The following is a 13,005-nucleotide window of genomic DNA, read 5'->3' as shown; positions in this document are numbered from 1 at the left end:
TGTGACAGCAGATGCAAGCCTTCTAAGAGTCCTTCTCTTTGGATCTGCAATGGGTTAAGTTAATTTGAATCTTTACCTTTGCAGGATAGAGCTGGCAGCTGTAGTAAATTAAGCCTGGGGTAGCTTAATAGGCAGGTTTTGAGCTGAAGAAGCAAGCCCTCAAAGTAGAATGTATGATTGAACACCAATATCCAGGGCTTTTTTTGTTGCAGGAACTCCTTTGCATATTAGGCCACCCCACCCACCCGTGATTAGGATTGCCAAATCCAATTCAAGAAATATCCGGGGACTTTGGGGGTGGAGACAGGAGATTTTGGTGGTGGAGCCATAAGCAAAGTTGTGACAAGCACAATTGAACTCCAAAGGAAGTTCTGGCCATCACATTTAAGGGGACCACATACCTTTTTAATGCCTTCCCTACATTAGAAATAATGAAGGATAGGGGCACCTTCTTTTGGGACTCATAAAATTGAACCCCCTGGTCCAATCGTTTCGAAACTTGGAGAGTATTTTGAAGAGACTCATCAGATGCTACGCTGAAAATCTGGTAACTCTACCTCAAAAAAATGCCCCCCCAGAGCCCCAGATACCCCGAGATTAATTCTCCATTATACCCTATGGTCCAGCAGACATTTCCCTCCCTCCCCCCCCCCCGTTTCTGATGACCCTGAAGCTCCAGAGGGCCTCCAAACCAGGTCCCCCCTACCCCCAACTGGGGATTGGCACCTCTACTCATGAGTTGCTGAACTTTCAAGTTTTTCACAGTAACACAGGGCAACCAAAGGTTCGAGTTTACCTTCACACTATGCAAACGACCGCTGCAAGGATTGTGCAACAAACGTAGGGTCTGGGCTCCTTTCACAGCCATGTTGTTCTACCTCCTCCCCCCCTCCCCGCTCCCCTTCAGTCTTAAAGACGCAGACACACCATCCAGGATTTCTCAAGTAAAGACGGAAGCCTCTGGAGGGGGAAAGGCACATGATGACTGTGGGGCGGGGCTTCCCCCCACCGGCCAGCTGACTGGGGGCAGGAAGGAGCATGGGAGAGCGGGAGAACCCCCGCTGGGACCTGGGGATTGGCATGCCTACCCGTGATGTAGCCAATCCTCCAAAAGCTTACAGTAGGCCCTATACTAAGAGCCCTGTAAGCTCTTGGAAGATTGGCGACATTGGGGTGTGTGGCCCATCGCTTTTTGACCTTTTGGCTAAGATCAAGTGTAGTATCTGGGGGCTACACATGGTCATCCTTTTGGCTAAGATCAGGTGTGGTGTCTGGGTGCTACACATGATCCTTATTATTCACTTTCTTCTTCTCTAAATCTGCATCATGCATGGTAACTGGGAGCCATGCACAATCCTTACTATTTACTTACTTATTATTTTTGCCTTTAAAGCGACAAACATTCTCTAAATAAAGTCAGTCTGTTCTTATCAGTTTAATATCTGATACGTCCTTTATCTGAGGACTATATATTAAATGGATTTTTGGAAAGGGGTGTGTGGCCCAATATGCAAAACAGTTCCTGCTACAAAAAAAGCCCTGCCAATACCAACCCTTGTGATCTGAACTCAGTATCCAGGGGTGGACTGGTCCTAAGCAGAGATAAACCTTTGCAAGCCCCTTGAAATCGATGAGCTTAGAAGAACATTAACTCTGCTTAGGATGGCACTGTAACATCCTTGGGAAGTTCCTGATGGGTTGCTGCTCTGGAGTTTTTCTGGCAGCCAATGCTGCCGGTGCTGAAGCTCAGCCAAGACCCAGCTGGTGGCTGCGGTAGTGGGTGTTGGATTGCCCATCACTATCACTGTAGGGTGGCTCTAAGCCAAGCAGGCCCTACAGCATTGGCAGTGCCACAGAGGCTGCTTAGCTAAGCTTGCTCCTGGGCCCTTTTAACTTCCTGATCCATCCTTGCTGGCCGGAAAGAAATCAAGTGGGAATTCTGACTTTAAAGTTATCTTTTTCTTCTTCTTTTGCCATTTCTCAGGATGCATAGCAATAGCCTACTTTCTGTTCTGATTATGGGGAAGAGAGGGACCAGTTTTCAAAGTGGTATGATTTCTTAATATTTTTTTAAAAAGAATCCTTTTGACGTTGCACATGGCAAACGAAAGCAGTTGTGGCGAACAGCCTTATCAGCAATTAACTTAAGCCATGCAAATCCTTTTTCTAAGACACTGAAATGAATTGTGATGCTAAATTAATTGGGAAAGTCTGGAGCAAGAACTTTGGAGGGGGGGTGTTGGAAATGATGTTTTTGTTACAGTTGTGTCTGTATGATGCACCAATCATCACAATGTAATTAACTGCCTGGCAAAATGTCTCGTTAGCATGGGGTGTTAACAACGAACAACCTACCACAGCCCTGTTACACTTTCCTTCACCCCTTTAAAAAGGGAAGAGCTATGTCTCAGAAATACATATCTTATAACCAGCATACCTGTCATCCAAAGAGATTTCCAAACTAGATGTTATTGAACATTTGTATAAACATGACAACTATTTGTTCTCTGTTAGCTTGATTAAGACAATGTTGTCATGGCTTTCTGAAAACTGTGCAAAAAAGAAGTATTCAAGAGGGCTTTTCAGTGCAGGCAACAGAGTTCGACTGTTCTAAATGGTTCACAAAGTTACTTAGAAAAATTAATAGGGACAATTGGTCTATAACAGGGGTAGCCAAACTTGCTTAATGTAAGAGCCACATTGAATAAATGTGAGATGTTTGAGAGCCACAAGACATGAATGTCAGATGTTCAAGAGTCATGAAAAATGAACGTCAAATGTTTGAGAGCCGCAAGAAGGAAGGAAGGAAGGAAGATGGGAGATGGAGAGTTGGAAAGAAAGCAACTTTTAACTTTAAATGCATTCTCTGGCTGACTTGGCTTAGAGAAGTGATTTAAAGAGGCAAACCAGCCAACGGGGTGGTGGGGGATTCAAGGGCCACACAATATGTGTGAAAGAGTCACATGTGGCTCCCGAGCCACAGTCTGGCCACCCCTGGTCTATAACTAGGGATGGGCGTGAGCCAAACCACGAATCATGATTCGTGCTAAATTGGCTGATCCTGCTGCACCCAAACAAAAAATGAACTGGCTTTTTTTCTTGGCATGTCATTTGGTTCATGTTTGCTTCATTTTTCCAGACAGCCTGGCCCTGGAATGTGCACTTCTGGTAAGTTTCCAGTGAAACTGACTTGACGCAGCAGCTCTGCTCTCCTCAGAGGCTTCTCCACTGAAACTGACTAGATGCCACTCTCCCCACCCACTGTGCTTCTAGTCAGTTCTGCTTTCCTGGCCCCTGCACTTCTGGTCAGTTTCTAGTGAAACTGACTGGACCACACAGCTCTGCTGTCCCTGGCCACCTGTGGCTTCTAGTAATTTCACAGGAAACTGAACAGAAGTGCAGGGTACAGGAGAAGGGAGCTGTGGTATCTAGTCAGTTTCCAAGCTTCCTAATGATGAAACCTACTGGAAGCTGCAGGGTGGCTTCCCTTTCTTTCCCCAACTCCTAGGAGAGCAGTTTACTGGGGGTGCCTGCTTTGGAGGGGCTGTAGCTTGGCCCCAAAATTCAATTTAAACCAAACTTAGAATGCAGGTAGAGTCTGCTGAAGAGTTTGCCACAAGTTTGGTCATTCTATAGCTTTCTGAAACAAATGAACCAATGAACCATGAATAGTTCGGGAAACTGGAAAAAAAAAACATGAAATGAAACAAACCATAGATTTGGGCCACCCAGTGAACCATGAAATGAAACAAACCACCATTTTCACATCCATCCCTAGTCTATGCTACTGTGTATAGCTTGCTGAAACTAGGTTCCTATTATGAAACTTTGCATCATTTCATGTGTTATGTCAATATTTATGTTTTGCTTCAATTCTGTTTTTTAGACTTCTGGCTGGTTCTATAACCCTAATCCTATCACATCACTTTAGGGTTGCCAAGTCCAATTAAAGAAAAATCTGGGGACTTTGGGGGCGGAGCCAGAAGACTTTGTGGGTGGAGCCAGGATACATTGGGGGTGGAGCCAGGAACAAGGATGTGAAAAGCATAATTGAACTCCAAGGGAGTTCTGGCCATCACATTTAAAGAGACAGCACACCTTTTTAAATGCCTTTATCCCATAAAAAATAATTAAGGATAGGGGCACCATCTTTTGGGGCTCATAAAATTGGACCCCCTGGTCCAATTGTTTTGAAACTTGGGGGGTCTTTTGGGGAGAGGCACTAGATGCTGTACTGAAAATCTGGTGCCTCTACCTCAAAAAATAGCCCCCCCAGAGCCCCCAATACCCACGGATCAATTCCCTATTATTCCCTATGGGAATCGTTCTCCATAGGGAATAATAGAGTGCCCAGTAGACATTTCCCTCCCCACCCACACTTTCTAAAGAGGGGGAGGGCCTCCAAACCAGGGAATCCCCTGCCCCCTCCCTCTCACACACACACAAATACTTGCTAGATCTTCTTCCGGAGAACTCTACTTGCTGTGAAAATGAAAGGAAAAAAAGGGAGGGGCTGTTCTCCGAAGCCCTTCCTGTTTCCTGCTTCCTGCCCAGCCTTAAAGGGGCACACATTTTACAAACGACTCAGAAGCTCTACAACAATATGAAGCCTACATGTATGTTCTCCCCCCCTCCCCCCCACTTCCCAATTTTTAAAGAGTGGGAGATGAGGCTGCGAACCCAGGAGTCCCCCACCAGGGCAGGGGGGTTGGGAAGCCTACATCACTTTTGGAAAGTAACATCTGTCAATTGGAATGTCTTTCTCTGTGTAATCTTCCTTGAGTTCAGGGGCAATATAAATAAAACACAGGGATGATTGAATATGTGCTGGGCATTTCTGAGGCCTGATTCTTCTCTTTGAAGTTCATGCTATTTTTTAAAAATGCACATACAGTACAGTGGAAGAAGTCTGGTCTGTAAATTGCTGATGCCACAAAGATCTTCAATGGTGCAGTAAGAAGCTCTATTGGGAGGGAAGGCAGTGTGGTCTAGCCTGATCTCATCAGATTTCAGAAGCTAAGCAGGGTCAGTACTTGGAAGGGAGACCAGCAAGGAAGACTCTGTGAAGGAAGACAATGGCAAGACACCTCTGTGTCTCCCTTGCCTCAAAAGCCCCCTGCTGGGGTAGCCATAAATCAACTGCAATTTGATAGCACTTTACACACATACCCGAGCAGCTGTCTTACTGTACATTTTTAACCGCCTCTTCCTTTAAACAATTGTGGGCAAGATACCTGGTTTTCCCCTTCCTATTTTATTTTCACAACACTCTTGTGAGGTGTAAGAGAAAGGGTAAGAGAAAGTGACTGGCCCAAAGTCATCCAGGGAGTTTCATTGGAAGTGGAGATTTGAACTTGGGTCTTTGAGATCTTGAGACAGTCATCAGACTGGTGTGCCACACTGAGTAGCCTGTCAGTGCCCACGAACTGTTCTTATCCTTTCTCCAGGGTTTGATAACAGGCCATAAATTCTTAAACAAACTCTGGTTAATAAAATTGTGAGCTCATTTAAACAGAGAGAGAGAGAGAGAGAGTAAAATATCAATTTCCTGGGGTTATAGAATGAAGTTAGAGTCCAGTAGCACCTTTAAAACCAACAAAGTTTTATTCCAGGCAGGCTTTTGTGTGCAAACACACTTCATCCAACACAAAAGCACATCTGAAATAAAACTTTGTTGGTCTTAAAGATGTCACTGGACTCTAACTATGTTCTGTTGCTTCATATCAACACAGCTGCCAACCCAAATCTATCTTCAGGGATTATAAAGTAGATGATCTCTGCAGCTATTCAAAGGCACTCTCTTCTGTGAAATTATCCTTCCCCTCTAGGGTTGCCAAGTCCAATTCAAGAAATATCTGGGGACTTTGGGGGTGGAGCCAGGAGACTTTAGGGGTGGGGCCAGGAGGCATTAGGGGTGGAGCCAATATCAAGGCTGTGACAAGCATAATTGAACTCCAAAGGGAGTTCGGGCCCTCACATTTAAAGGGACAGCACACCGTTTCAATTTCTTCCTTCCATAGGAAATAATGAACAATAGGAGCACCTTCTTTTGGGGCTCATAAAATTGGACCCCCTGGTCAAATCTTTTTGAAATTTGGGGGGTATTTTGGGGAGAGGCACTAGATGCTATACTGAAAATTTGGTGCCTCTACCCCAAAAAACAGCCCCCCCCAGAGCCTCAGATACCCACGGATCAATTCCCCATGATTTTCTATGGGAATAAATCGCCATAAGGAATAACAGAGTTCCCAGCAGACATTTCCCTCCCCTCCCCCCGCTTTCTGACGACTCTGAAGCAGGGGGAGGGCCTCCAAACCGGGGGATCCCCTGTCCCCACCTGGGGATTGGCAACCCTATTCCCCTCCTAGATCTGGTTCACACATATATGGACATCATTTGTTCTGTGGTTATTGAGACTGATTACTCTGCATCTGATAACTCTTTAGTCAAATGAATATAACTCTCACCATTATTGACAATGTTGTTGACAATGAGTGATAGCCAGTGATACAACAAGTAATGTACTTCCATATGTGTGCAATAACTTAATCTGAGTGTTCTCAGTCACAAATGCAGATTGGATTTGATCCCATGCTCTTTGAAGGCAATTTCAGTGAGTACAATTGAGTCACTTCCATGGGGAGCAATCTCAGAGGTAATTCATGGAACCGTGGGACTGCAGTGCATCAAAATCACCTTAACTGGAAGGTAAGATTTAAAGGACCAAACTACCCATTAATCCTAGTTGGATCTCCTGATAGTTGTTTAGAAGGCTGCAGAGCATCCACCACATAGATCAAGGCCACTGTTCTGGGGATGATGTTGTTTGTTAGCAGTGCTGGGGAAATAAATCAATCCTACACATACAGAGTTACCAACCCCCCCCCCACCCACTAAATAACTATAGCCAAGAGATCTAAAGATATAACACTTATAGGCAGAGGGAAGAAGGAACAGGAGAAACACTGCAAGCTCTGAACACTACAAAAATACATTGCATTTCCTCTTAGAGTTTGCATTAGGGTTGGAATTAAGGTTGCCACCTGGGGATTTACCACAAGCAGAAAGTAGGTCCAGGCTATGTTGCCAGCAACATGGCAGTGTCGCTTCCAGCATGTATAGAAAGCAATGTCGTTACATTGTGGCATTGCAGCAACACTCTGATGCTTTGACAAAAACTCTATGGTAAAAATGGCTTCTTTTGGTACATGTTGAAACGGATGTCTTCATATCACTGGCAATGCTCCCTCTAAGGTGTGGCATCTTGTGAGCAAAAACTCTGCTTCGTGAGCTATTGGAATTCAAGTTGTGAGCGACTGCATAAATTAGCTTGCTCTGGGGCCACCCTTCCTGAGCTAAGACAAAAATGTGTGAGCTGGAGGCTAAAACATGTGAGCTAGTTCGCACTAACGCAGTTTATAGAAAACAGTGGGTGATGTACACTGGGCCTCCCTCCTGTTCCTGGTAAGTTCCCTTTCTAGGGTTGCCAATCCCCAGGTGGGGGCAGGGGATCCCCCGGTTTGGAGGCCCTCCCCCCACTTCAGGGTCGTCAGAAAGCGGGGGGGAGGGGAGGGAAATGTCTGCTGGGAACTCTATTATTCCCTAGGGAGATTTATTCCCATAGAAAATGATGGAGAATTGATCCGTGCGTAACTGGGGCTCTGGGGGAGCTGTTTTTTAAGGTAGAGGCACCAAATTTTCAGCACAGCATCTAGTGCCTCTCCCCAAAATATCCCCTAATTTTCAAAACGATTGGACCAGGGGGTCCAATTCTTTGAGTCCCAAAAGAAAGTGCCCCTATCCTTCATTATTTCCTATGGAAAGAAGGCATTGAAAAGGTGTGCAGTCCCTTTAAATGTGATGGCCAGAACTCCCTTTGGAGTTCAATTATGCTTGTCACAGCCTTGATCTTGGCTCCACCTCAATGTCTCCTGGCTCCATCCCTAAAGTCTCCTGGCTCCACCCCCAAAGTCCCCAGATATTTCTTGAATTGGACTTGGCAACCCTATCCCTTTCCCCATCAAACAGATCAGTGGTAGGACGCCGGGCCTGGTGGCAGGGGATCCTATATTAGCATATATATTAATCCAGTGATCCTCAATATGGTGCCCATAAATGTGTTTCCTGGGACTAACTTTCCTTTTCTCCATGGCATTTCTTTCCTAAAGCAGAGGCATCATGGTTTTCCTTCACCTCATTAGAGCAGGAGGTACTTCAGAAGAGCCCAGGGGGCATCACCTTTGTGATGAACCACCACTGGAAAAATCTGCTTCCTTCATAGGACAGTGTGTGTCTTGTAATCTCTGAATATTTTGTGATTGGCCGTGATTCTCCACCCCCAATTATAGCCATTTTGTGGTGGTGGCCCCTAACTGTTCTCAGACTTCCAAAAGTGTCCACAATTCAATGCTGGGGAATCTTGCATTACTAAAACTGCTCAATGCTGTCACCTTTTCAACAGTGTTTAAGCTTTCTTCTCTGCACTGTTTCCACACTTGAAATCCTCTGCCTCTCAAAAGTGGCAAGAGAAAAAGACACACAAAAGATAAGTTTTAGTCTTTGTTTCCCCTGCTAGAATTAGTAGCAGATATAGGGAGTTAAAAAGTATCAGGGAAACATGCATGTGAAAGGATTAATTCCTTCCCCATTGTAATCACAGCACAATTCAAGAAGCCACCAATTTATTTTCTTTGGAACAATCTCACACATTTCAATGGAAATACTCTAAGATAAAAAAGTGTGGTGAATACCGATGGAGTTGAAGATATCTGAGTTCAAATTCCTGCTCAGCCATGAAGTTCACTGGATGACCTTGGGCCAGTCACCATTTCTTAGTTGGGTCAGTCACTCTCACTACCTTACAGGGCTGTTGTTAAACAGATAAAATGGGATAACTAGCATGTATGCTGCTGTATGCTCCTTGGAGGAAGGATAGAAATATGACGAAGAGAAGAAGACCATACATTTATACCACACCCTTCTCTCTGACTCAGAGTGGCTTACAATCTCCTTTATCTTCTGCCCCCACAACAGACACCCTCTGAGGTGGGTGGGGCTGAGAGAGCTCTCCCAGAAGCTGCCCTTTCAAGGGCAACTCCTGCGATAGCTATGGCTAACCCAAAGACATTCCAGCAGATGCAAGTGGAGGAGTGGGGAATCAAACTCGATTCTCCCAGATAAGAGTCCGCACACTTACGGTAACCACTACACCAAACTGAGCAAGTTATCTGAGATCTAGTAATAATAAAGCCATTCATGGATTTATCTACACCCAAAGTTGGACTCCCCTGACATGGATGGCCCAGGGTAGCCTGATATTGTCAGATCTTGGAAGCTAAGCAGGGTCAGCCCTGGCCAGTATTTAGATGGAAAACCTCCAAGGAATACAAGGCTCATGATGTGGAGGCAGGCAATGGCAAACTACCTCTGAATGTCTCTTGCCTTGAAAACCCCACAAGGTCACCGTAAGCCCTCTGTGACTTGATGGCAAAAAAGAAGTGCTGGACTAAGACAGGGAAGACCTGAATTCAAATTCCCATCCAGATGTGAAATTTGGACCAATCACTCACCCTCAAGCTAATGTACTTCACATTGTCATTACGAGAAAAAAAATGGTGGTGTGAACTGCATCTTCTACCTTGAGCTGCCTAGGGAAAGGCAAAATAAAAATGTGATAGATAACTACAGGTTGCTTTTCCCTCAATGTATCATGAGAAGTATCTAATTTTTTTAAAAAAGATTTATGAATGATGGGCTCCAGTGACTCTTCTGGCATTGACCTGGTGGCATGCAATATGACCTCCAGTCCAGGCATTTTTATTACCTCAGGTAAGTCTGGAATTTCATCTTGCCTGCAGAAGAAGATAAAGCTTTTGATTGCCAAAGGCCGATTTGCTCACCTTGATTGACCCCGGAGTCTGAATGTTGTTCTCAGAGTACTTTTGGCATTACCTGTAGATTTTCATTTGTATTCTGTCACAGCCTAAGAGCTCAGTAAGAAATCATATTTCCTATCTTCAGACCTTTGAAGCGGACACTGTTTTGATTGAGCTCCGCCAGTTCCAATACTCTCCAATGGCTTATCATGAGCCCGCACATACAGGGTCTTAAGTGTTTTTCAATACCTCCTACTCTCTTGCAATCAATCTGGAACAGCGAAGAGGGTGCACTTGGTAGAACTAAGGAAGAATGGCTGCCCAGCCCACTCTACAATTACTCAGAAGCAAGATACACTGGTATGCCCAGTCTTCATGCGCCCAGCAGCATGGGAGCCTCTTCAGTGCGGTGTGGTCACTGCAGCAGGAGAAGCGATGTGAATTTCCTTTGCAGACAGATGAATTTCCCCATGGAAAAAGACACACAGTTTGCTTTTTTTGCATGGATTAGCAGGCAGATTTTTACCTGTCGTCCAAAGCGCTATAGCCCTACACGGGATAGACCTAGAAAGATGGTGAGCTCCCCTTCATTGGTAGTTGTCAAAATGCGGCTGGATGATTATTTGTCGGAGATGCTTTAGGCTGATCCTGCATGGAGCAGGCGGTTGGACTAGATGGTTTGTATGGCCCCTTCCAACTCTATGATTCTCTGATTCTAAGATTACTGCCTCATTGAGAACTAAATAGCTGACACCTTCCCAAGGATGCTATCAAATCTCAACCCCTTGTGAGATTGACTTGAAAATCCCTGTTTCAGTTTTGCTTCTCTGTATTGCGAGTCCCCTGAGTCTTAATAGTTCCTACAGCAAGAAATGTGTTTTCCTTTCTTATTTTCTCCATCAGTTGCATGCAAATAACATCAAAAAAAGAAACACATTTGGGCCACCTCCCTCCGCCCCCAGTGACAGTGGACAGAATAGAGAAGTTCACAGGATAATGTATGAAAACCAGGAGAAATGAAAAGGGACACATCCACACATTTATACAAGCAACTGCTAACTCTTGTAATCATAAGGACACTTTAGTGCTTAAACTCTGGCTACATTATGCCCATAATTTTTACTGTCCTTTCTGGAGGCATCACAATTTTGGATTTTTTTTTTTTGTCCCCCAAGAATTACCTTCACGCTTGAGGGGTCAAAGATATTGTCAGCAAGTTGGGTAGTCTGTTTACTGTGGATGTTCTATATCCTAGAGGAAGCTGTCATGCATTTATTTATGGCTTACACATCAAAGTACCTCCTCAGGTAACAGAATAACCTTTAATAACATAATAGCAGAGCAATAAGCACTTGAGAAGTGTGCTTTTTTAATCTTTAGAGGTGCTTTGAATTCTATCCTGTACTTGGCAATTTAGTGGATGCCTTGCACAGGGAAGAATTCAATTTAATTTGCAGCCTCTTTTGTATTGTGATTTGTGGGTGAGAGTTGCATGCCACCCTTCCACATGGAGAATTAAGAAGCACAAACTGTTTGGAGTCACTCAACTGCCTTGGGGAAAACACTTTAAAAAAACATTCCATTTGGAAACAACTCAGGCGCTTGTGTTGATGTGATTCTTTCCTTAGCCGGTTGCTGGGGAAACAGATGTCATGTGCCTTTAATCCAAATAGAAAGTGTAGACTAATTAGGAAAGGGGAGGGACTATCATGGAATGTCCCCAGAACTTGATCTCTCTTTTTTGACCATGTGGAGTCCCAAAGGGAACTTCCCAAGTAACCTGTCTCATGCACATACAGATACGTGCATGTAAATGGATGCAGTGGTTGCACATTTATTTATTTATTAGAGGATTCACTTTGTAGACATTTGTCTCCCTAAAATAACCTAGAGTTATACAAAGAGAAAGGTCCTCCCTTCAAGGATTATAGTCTAAAATGATAAGTCACAAGGGAAGGGGAGTGGTGGGGAAAGTTAGGAGGAAAGGGAGAGCAATTAGACTTCATGCCCAATAGGGCCAAGCCAAGCTCCCCTTGTAATAATCTTGCTTGGAACACAATGGTAGAAGGAAAGAAGAAGAAAAGAGATTGGATTTATACCCCACCCTTTGCTAGTCAAAGGAGTCTCAGAGCGGCTTACAATCTCCTTTCCCTTCCTCTCCCCACAACAGACACCCTGTGAGGTAGGTGGGGCTGAGAGAGCTCTCCCAGAACTACTCTTGAGCAGAACAGCCTTGAGAGACCTTGTGACTGACTCAAGGTCACATCAGCAGGTGTATGTGGAGGAGTAGAGAATCAAACCTGGTTCCCCCAGTTAAGAGTCCGCTACACCAAACTGGCTCTCTTAGAGGTAGACCTATCTTATGGCCTTGTACCTCTAGCTAGTAACAGAGGCCAAAGTACCTTTCTCCTCTCTTCTGCAGTTTCAGGGTGACTGGCAGTAGGACAGGGAGAGAGACAAAGAACATTCCTGCTTCAGCTTCTTCTTTGGTCAAGGGCTGTGGCAAGATTGGCCTTCCCCTTGCCATGGGGTGCTTGCTAGAGGAAAGAGGGTGCAGCCCCTCAGTGGTCCTTTTTCCTCCACCCAGTGAAAGGAGCCAGAATGTATTACATTCTCCCTGTATTACTCAAGCATGTGTGAGAGTATCTAGATCAGCATTATTTGTGTGACGGGTAGGCTATATATTAGGGGGGGGGGGAGGGAGAGTCACTTAATTTGAGAAGTCTCCTTAGGAATGCTTCAAATTTTAACAGGAAAAATGTATGTCAGTGTTTGATAAATATCTGGAAAGGGAATATCAGGATCGGGAGGCATCCTTTTCTCTTTGGTCTGTGTTGATTCTGAGGGGCCAGAAGGGGGACTTGCATTCAGTTTGATAATTGCATGACACACATATTAATAACTGTCTACATTTCAGCAGCAGCAGGCAGTATTTATTTTTGAACTATGTATACCTGTTGTGTTAGAGGAGAGTTTTGCAGCCACTGTGGACCAACAAGAAGACAAATAAGTGGGTTCAAGATCAAATCAAGCCTTAACTCTCCCTAGAAGCTAAAATGACTAAGCTGAGGCTAGATCAAAGTGGGTAGCTGTGCATCCTCCTGGACTGAACAGAATCCTGGGTTTCCTG

General features: G+C 44.7%; 1 pseudogene; it reads left to right on the top strand.

The window, feature by feature from the left end:
* The first annotated feature begins 1,374 nt into the window (after positions 1-1,374).
* LOC132576714 (U2 spliceosomal RNA) lies at positions 1,375-1,589 on the top strand (annotated as a pseudogene).
* The last annotated feature ends 11,416 nt before the right edge of the window (positions 1,590-13,005 follow it).

This window comes from Heteronotia binoei, chromosome 8 (assembly GCF_032191835.1).
Source record: "Heteronotia binoei isolate CCM8104 ecotype False Entrance Well chromosome 8, APGP_CSIRO_Hbin_v1, whole genome shotgun sequence".
NCBI classification, from domain to species: Eukaryota; Metazoa; Chordata; class Lepidosauria; order Squamata; family Gekkonidae; genus Heteronotia; species Heteronotia binoei.
The sequence above is the reverse complement of the archived record's forward strand: the minus strand, read 5'-3'. Positions and strand labels throughout refer to the sequence as shown.